Raw genomic sequence first — 8,192 nt, 5'->3', positions numbered from 1 at the left:
AGAGCTTCACAAATATTAATGAATTACAAATTAAATCTTATATTAGTCTTGTGAAGTAGTGTGAGTTCACCGACGGGCGAGCTAAGGCATCCAGCCCCTTTCCCTGCGGCCTTAATCGCTTTCTGTGTCCCTGCGGTTTTTACATTCTGCGGCGGGGACGTGCGAACAACGAGGCGATTCTCGAGATCTGAAGTGAAAAGGTGAATTTGTCCCTGTATCTTTTCCCGCACTGTCGGTTCCTCAGGTATTTCTGCGTCAAGCCAGACGTGCCTGTCCAGGTTACCCACGCAGAAGGGCTGGGGACGGCGCCCTGGCTCCTCGGAGCGGTGCTGCGTTTCGAGCGAGCAGACCGGCTCCGTCGCTTTCCTGGCCCGTCCCTCTCCTCGCGCTTCCAAAGGGCGGTCTCGCAAGGGAAGGGATTTAGGACTTCTGGGAGCCGCGCGTGCTCGCTCGGCAGCGCTCTCTCAAACTGCTCCATTTCTCTTTCCCGTTTCCGCTCCCGCACAGCGCTTGGTCTCGTACGGCACCAGCCGCTCTCCAGCGCCCCGGTCTCGAGGAGACGGGCGGCAAGCTCCGTGCGGCCCCGCAGCAGGATCGGTGCTGCCTCAGCTGTGCCTGCTGCCCAGCTGGCCCGGCGACCCGCTCCGTGAAGTCGCCGCAAAGCCCTGCGAGGCGTAGCGCAGCTGCAGGAAAAGCCGAAGCTCCTCCTGCGCGCACACGCACAATCTGTGCCTAATAACAGGGTGCTGCAAAGGCCACGTGTCTATAGGTTTAAGAAGACAGCTTGATAGTTACGCCGTACTTTGATACTACTTTCCTGCAGTCTTCTGGAAGCTCTAGCTTGAAAACATCCTCAATCATATCTATTTTGATTTAATTTCTTTTTCTCTCCTCTGTTGTTACTCCCTCTTTGGTTTGTTTTACTTTGCACTCTGCAAATTTGTCACATCCCAAATGGCCTTGATCAGTACCATAAGGCAGTTAACATTTTCCTTTGCTTTCTCAGACAAGCCAAATGCACACTGCGAGCACTCTGAATAATCTGAAGAAACCGTGCCTGTAGATGCAGGTGACGTTGTATGCCTGCTATCTAATATCCCCACAAAAGACCACCACAGAGAAACAAGTGATGTGAATGTTGGGTTTGTATCTAATCATGGCTCAGAGACACATGCTGTAGACGGTTCTGCGTTTGGTTGCTCAAAGCACCTAGTGGGCTTCGGCTCTTGGGAGATGTAGCAGCTTCCTGAGCAAAGGACGTGTAGACTCGGAGCTGCCAGGGCCTGGTCTGCTCCCGTCTCTGCTGCCTGGTTGTGAGATGCAGAAGCTCCGCTTAAAACGTGTAGGAAGCGTATTCAGTCGCACCAACTTTATGCAAGAAACGTTTATAATAATGCGCGGCGGTAGTAAGTCTGGACTTCTCTGCTCCCATGGTAAGGCTCATCAGTCATCCCGCTCGCGGGGCGCTCGCCTTGCACAAGCTCCCCGTTACGACAGACAGGTGTGCCGCCTGCTACCTGCCAATTAACGAGGAGTTTCACATCGTGCCTGAAAAACAACAGAGAAAGATATTTTTTTTTCCCCACAGGAGAAACAGTGTTTTAGAAAGTTATATGTTGACCCAGGAGAGTCAAATTCTGCAGCTTTTGTAACTCACTTAACTTCTCTAAAGTTCTCTTACATAGAAGTTTGCAGGTTCGGGAGTTTAAATCCTGCAAGTCAGTCTGTGCTGGGCAAAAGCTCCCATTGGTCCTAATTAGCCGGGAGCCGAGCTTGCTGCGTTTGAGCACGGGAGGAAGTCGGGCTCTTGCTCGTCTCAGCACGAATCCAGCGATTTCCTTGAACTTACTCCAAATCCGCACGGACAGGCCGTAGCGCGGAACTGGGCCCGCCGCTGTAATCTGCTGTTTCTTCTGAGAAAGGGTCAGATTCGTTCCTCTCTTTCAACTTCCCGCTGCTTCCGCGCAGTGCTCGTGTAAGAGTAATTGCGCTATCGCGGGAAGATGGGAAGGGTCTCTGCTGGGTCAACAAGTGGTTAAAAACATGGAAACAGAAGGTAGGAAGAAATAGCTCATTTCACAGTGAAAGGAGATTATTAGTGGAGCCGCACAGGGATCGCTGTAGGGACCTGTGTCCTTCGAGGTATTCGTCAATGACGTGGAGAAGGGGAGGAGGTGGCAGGAGGTGACAACGTTGGCTGCTGATGATAAATTATTCAAAGTAACAAAACCAAAATCTAACTGTAAAGAGTTGTCAAAGTACCTTACCGTGCTGAGTGACTAAATGATGAAATATCAGGCTGAATTTAGTGCCAGTAAATTGTAAATAATGCACGTGAGGAAAAGCAAAACCCATGAAGAAAAGCACGCGCATGTGAGCAATGATGAGCTGTAAATTAGGTATTGCCACCAAGGAACAAAGATTTTAGATTTACTAGAGATATGTGGTACTAGGGAAACTGTTTATTGCTTTCAAAAAAAGGAAAATAGGATGTTAGGAGTTATTAGGGACAAAACAGGGAACCTCACTGCGTTATTTCTCTCTTGTGTTGTACATAGTTCTGGTTGCCCATCTCAGAAAATAAAAGCTAGAGCTAAAGAAGGTAGAGAAAAGGTCAAGAAGAATAATTAGAGGAAGGGAACAGTTTCTGAGAGACTGAAAATAAAAGAAACCTCAGACGAGAAAAGGGTTGCAAAGGGAGATCTGTAAGATAAGAAACCTCTGTAAGACAGATCTACCGTGGGAATAGGGGACAGTTACCTGCTCTTTCTCATGGTGTAAGAATTAGCGGCATCAAATTATCATACGCAGCTGAAAACAGACCAGAGGAGGTATTTTTTCACCCAAAGCATGATTAAACTGTGGAACTTCCTGCTGCAAGACGTGGTAGATGCCGAAGAATCGAATATTTTTAATAGAGAAATTCAGGAAAGGCGGGTCCTCAGACACCCGGGAAGCCTCCCTCTCCCCTCTCCTGCGGGGAACCGGAGGCCCCCGGGACGGCCCGGGGTCGGCAGCGCGCGGGAAGAGCGCGGGCGAGGGCGGGTTCGTTCGGTGCCGGCGCTGGCTCGGCGCATGGCTCGGGCTGCCCCACGGCTCGGGCTGCCCCACGGCTCGGGCTGCCCCGCGGCTCGGGCTGCCCCGCGGGCTGCTCGCCGCGGCTCGGGCTGCCCCACGGCTCGGGCTGCCCCACGGCTCGGGCTGCCCCGCGGGCTGCTCGCCGCGGCTCGGGCTGCCCCACGGCTCGGGCTGCGCCGCGGCTCGGGCTGCCCCACGGCTCGGGCTGCCCCACGGCTCGGGCTGCTCGCCGCGGCTCGGGCTGCCCCACGGCTCGGGGTGTCCCGCGGGCTGCTCGCCGCGGCTCGGGCTGCTCGCCGCGGCTCGGGCTGCCCCACGGCTCGGGCTGCCCCGCGGGCTGCTCGCCGCGGCTCGGGCTGCCCCACGGCTCGGGCTGCCCCACGGCTCGGGCTGCCCCACGGCTCGGGCTGCGCCGCGGGCTGCTCGCCGCGCCTCGGGCTGCCCCACGGCTCGGGCTGCCCCGCGGGCTGCCCCACGGCTCGGGCTGCCCCACGGCTCGGGGTGTCCCGCGGGCTGCTCGCCGCGGCTCGGGCTGCCCCACGGCTCGGGCTGCCCCACGGCTCGGGCTGCGCCGCGGGCTGCCCCACGGCTCGGGCTGCCCCACGGCTCGGGCTGCGCCGCGGCTCGGGCTGCCCCACGGCTCGGGCTGCCCCACGGCTCGGGCTGCGCCGCGGGCTGCCCCACGGCTCGGGCTGCCCCACGGCTCGGGCTGCCCCGCGGGCTGCCCCACGGCTCGGGCTGCCCCACGGCTCGGGCTGCCCGCGGGCTGCTCGCCGCCCGGGCGGGCGCCGGGTCCGCTCCTGCGCCTGCCGCCGCGGGAGCGCGGGGCGCGAGGCTCTGCCGCCGCGCAGCCCCTTGGCCTTGGCCGGCTGGTGCCCGCGCGGGGCACAGCGCGCAGGCCAGCGTGCCGCGGCTTCCACGGGCTTCGAGACAACTTAGGGGAAAAACAAAACAAAAACTAAAACCGGAAAATAGATGCCCAGACTGAGCCAAAGCACAGATGTGTCATTCATCGCAAACCACAAGCTGCAAACCAAGATACTCGTATTACGTCACCCAGCCTCCTCCAGTGTCACGTGCTTTGGGGGAAAAAAAGCTCATGCTGAAGGTTACTTTTAGGTTATCTTTAAACTTTTTTTACTTTTTAAATATTCAAGCAACATAATTTTCTTTTTATTGTCATCTGAGGTTAATTCCTCTTTTTGCCACTGCAATTTCAGTACCGATTCCTGTGATGGCAGACCAGTGCCAAGTATAATCTTAACAGGCCAAGATCCTTTACATCATTAGCTTTTTTATTATCCTGAGTAACACCACAGAAGAAGCCTGTCTTAGAACTGAAGTCCTTTAAACGCTATATTCTTGTAAAAACTGGAACACTGGAATACAGAGAGTAAGTAACGGGGAACACAGAAAGTAAAAAGATGATTGTATGTGAATACTTTTTCCATAAGTACCTACAATATTGATATCTTGCATCAAATTTGTTTTTATTGTGTTTTTTTCTTTCAGGAAAAAATATTTTAATTTTCATTTCCCATCTCTTTATTTAACTCCCTAATAATTCTTCAGATTTGTTATTTAAGAAAAAATACTTTCAGGTTTGTTATTTAAGAAAATATTTTAAAATTCTTTCTTCGTATCCAGCATCTACTGCAATTTATAGAATTCTTCCCATGGCCTCCTATCTTTGGATCAGACTCTAAATTAGTACACGTCTGCTGCACTAAATGTGTCATGCTTTGGAATTTTATTTTGAATTTAAGGAGGTGTCATATCTCTTGCAAGTAAAGAAAGATGTTTTAAAAGGTATATGACACTTCATAAAATGGGTTTTTAATGGTTACATGTCCCTTTCATGTATATCCCATATACTCGTATATTTTACTTATGAGTTTGCGCTTAAAATTTGCACAATGTCAAATCCCGAATTCCTTTTCATTAGGAAATACAGTTGCATATAATTCCTTTTATTGTTGAGAAGCCCTAAATTTATAAAACTTGATTTGAAATGACTAACATGGGAAGGTATGGCTTGCTTTAAAACAGAGCAAGTCTGCTGTGTTCTGTGCTCCTGAAATTTATCGGCCGTGTGAGGGTTGCGCTGTCGCACACGTGTACGCTCGTTCACGTCTCCAGCAGGCTAGCACCACGGCTGCTTTGCAGTGGGGCTTCGTTTCGCCCCTTTATAGCACCATTACTACTGAAGCGTTCCAGCCTCTCCTGGAGGAGCAAATGAAGGAAAATCGGATCCCACGTGTATCGTTTGCACTTGGTTAGCAGTTGGCAGTAGAAGTACCTTTCTCAGAAACCAGTACGCAAGCTCAGGCCTTCATCCTGCAGTAAGATCTACTCGCCCGGATAATGCCACCTGCACGACGCCAGCCGAGCCAAGAAGGCTGAGGGAGTTCCCGCGCTGGCCCCTCCGCCCCGCACCACGCACCGAAGCCCTGCTGCGGACGTTGCACGGTGAAGTACAGACCGTAGCAAGGCAATGTTCAGGTCCCTGAGCTCCTGGCTGCCCTTTGGTTGATATTTTTGCTCTGCAGTGTTAGGAGTATGCGGGGGGTGTGCAAATCTGCGCCCAGAGCAAACGCTCTCCTCCTTGCCGTACAGCATAGCTGCTGGCTGTTAGCAATACACAGAAGGACGTATTTCTGTAGCAAAAACACCCTGTGCAGTCTCTCTATCCAGGGGACGCGATCATCAGTAGTGCCACATATCCTAGATTGCATCCAAATCTCCATGTCACTCGCTGCTGATTTTATTAGGCACTGTGTTGCAGGAAAAAATACTGGTGAAATCAAAGGTTCTTTTCTTGCAGGCATCCTGTAATTAGCTAAAGTTTTCTTCTCTTCACAGAGAGGTCTTGATGCATAAAACAAAAGTTTCCTCTTCCTTGCATGTTGTTACCAGATGTTTCTGCAAAACGTAAAAACAACAAAGTTATTTGTGTGCACTTGCATATGACTTCACCCTTAATGACTGTCTCAAAGCGCTCCTCCTCCTAAATTAATTCAACAAGTTCTCCTCCAATTTGTGAACAGTGCATTTCTATTGCCTATTTGTCACAGCATTTTAGTATTTCAGCTGTCTGTTACTGATCTATATCCTAGCATTCAGAAAGGCTCCATAGAACCTCAACCTTTTCCAATTAATTTCCAGTTGCAGCTGAGATTCTTTCTTTCTTTCTCTTTCTTTCTTTTTCTTAAACAAAACAGCTGCAAAAGAAACCATCCCTCAGTGTTTTGTCAATACAAACCCAGAGACTAGAGGATTCACCACTCAAAATTGTTCTAAACTTTAATGGTCAAATTCTCTACTGATGGAGCTAAAACTGGTTGATATAAACTTATGCTAGCTAGAGATTTAACCCCATGTGGTGTTATCAATTGGATACAACCTTCTTCTTTTTTTTCAGTGTAAATGTGTGATGAAGTTTGGAGGTGTTTTGTTTTGCCATGAATTCTATGTCATGGTGTTGTTATACATGAAGTTTTACTCCGTACGCCTTTCTCTTTCTAAAGACTTCTTTTGCGGTGTTTCTCTGTTCAGGCATGAGCCCAAGAAGAGTCAATGGTCTCCACTTTCCATGGTTAACATTTTGTGTTTCTTAGACTTGAATGTTTAACGCCTATACTGCAAAGAGCAACATGCATGCAGTCTTTTACTGTTCACTCTCCTTAACTAGCAGGTTAACATGTTTGCTCGCCTCTGCCTAATCATAGCTACTATAAACTGACGCACTCTTGAAGAAGCTGGCTGAGATCAGTGCCCAAACACATCTCCGTTAAAGCCAGTGAACACACGGCAAGGGGAAGATGACTGTCGTCTAGAAAAGACATTGGGATAAGGAAGCAGAAGGCTTGAGGACTCCAGCGGGGAATTTTCTGTTCTCTAGGTGTTCGATGGAGAATGAAGATTATAGGAGAGAAGGGAAAGAGAATAAAAGGATTCAAGATGAAGCAGATCAATACCTGTAAATAGGAAGGAGGATGGGAGGGCAGGAGAACTAAAATGATTCATATAAAAGTGGAGGACCCGATGGAAAATAAAAGTATAAAATATATGAGTGGAGCAGAAAGGGAGAATGACTAGCACAGCAAATAAAGACAGAGAAGAAAGTGTAAAACATACAAAGATTTATTAGCCTAAAGAGGATCAAGAAAGGCATAGCACAGACCTTCTGTGATTGGAAATGCCAGCCTCAATCTATGACCTACTAAAATTAACAGCAAATGCATGCTTTGATTGAATTTGGACTCAGGAGCTTGTTCAGACAAATACATTAGCAGTCATGAGGATGCTGCTTATCACATACTCCTAAGGAAATTTGCTCTTCTGCCCGTGGAAAAAGCAGCTAGGAACTGTGTTCTTCCACTCTGGCTTAGCTGGAAAGCCACGGACAGGCAGCAGTGACTGGCGGAATGACTGATGTCTATTCAAGAACTGAACAGAATTACTTAAAAGCTGATAGGAAATAAAGCAGACATCCTTATAAGACAAGCAGGATCCCAAAAGATTAGTGTCTGTGAGGAAAGTATTAGATATTGGGTGTGTCCCTGCCTTTTTGTAGAGAGACAGCGGACTGCAAAGAGAGGAGGAGCTCTCCCTGCAAACCATAGCTTTTCACTAGCTGTCCTGGAAACTCAGCTACACAGGTAACATTTTGCAGGAAAAGGCAATTCTTCACTTAGTTTTTAAAGTACTTCCAAATAAGTTTAAAGAGCTAATGCTTCGTTATTTGTAGACTTTATATAGTGTTTATTCCAAAAGTCCACACTCTCTGTCCTGTATAATTCTGAATAACCATCTTTCAGTTCCTGGTATCTTTCTTTCCTGAAACTTTATTTCATTAACGTAACTTTTGGTCACTGCTGCTACTACATCCTTGGTTTAACTAAATTCTTTGCATTCTCCATTGCCTTTGGTACAAAGCTCTTGTTCTTCAACATCGGTTTTTTCCTTCAGCTTCTCTTTATTAATTGCTTCAGAGATCAAAGACGTCATTTCTGGTCTGTTTGAGTACTTTAACTGAAATACTGGTAAATCAAATGCTTAGCCTGCAAACTTCTCTGTCCTACCAAGATAAAGTAGATCTAGTCAATTGAACT

This window comes from Rhea pennata, chromosome 14 (assembly GCF_028389875.1).
Source record: "Rhea pennata isolate bPtePen1 chromosome 14, bPtePen1.pri, whole genome shotgun sequence".
Classification (NCBI taxonomy): domain Eukaryota; kingdom Metazoa; phylum Chordata; class Aves; order Rheiformes; family Rheidae; genus Rhea; species Rhea pennata.
This window is presented reverse-complemented; position numbering follows the sequence as displayed.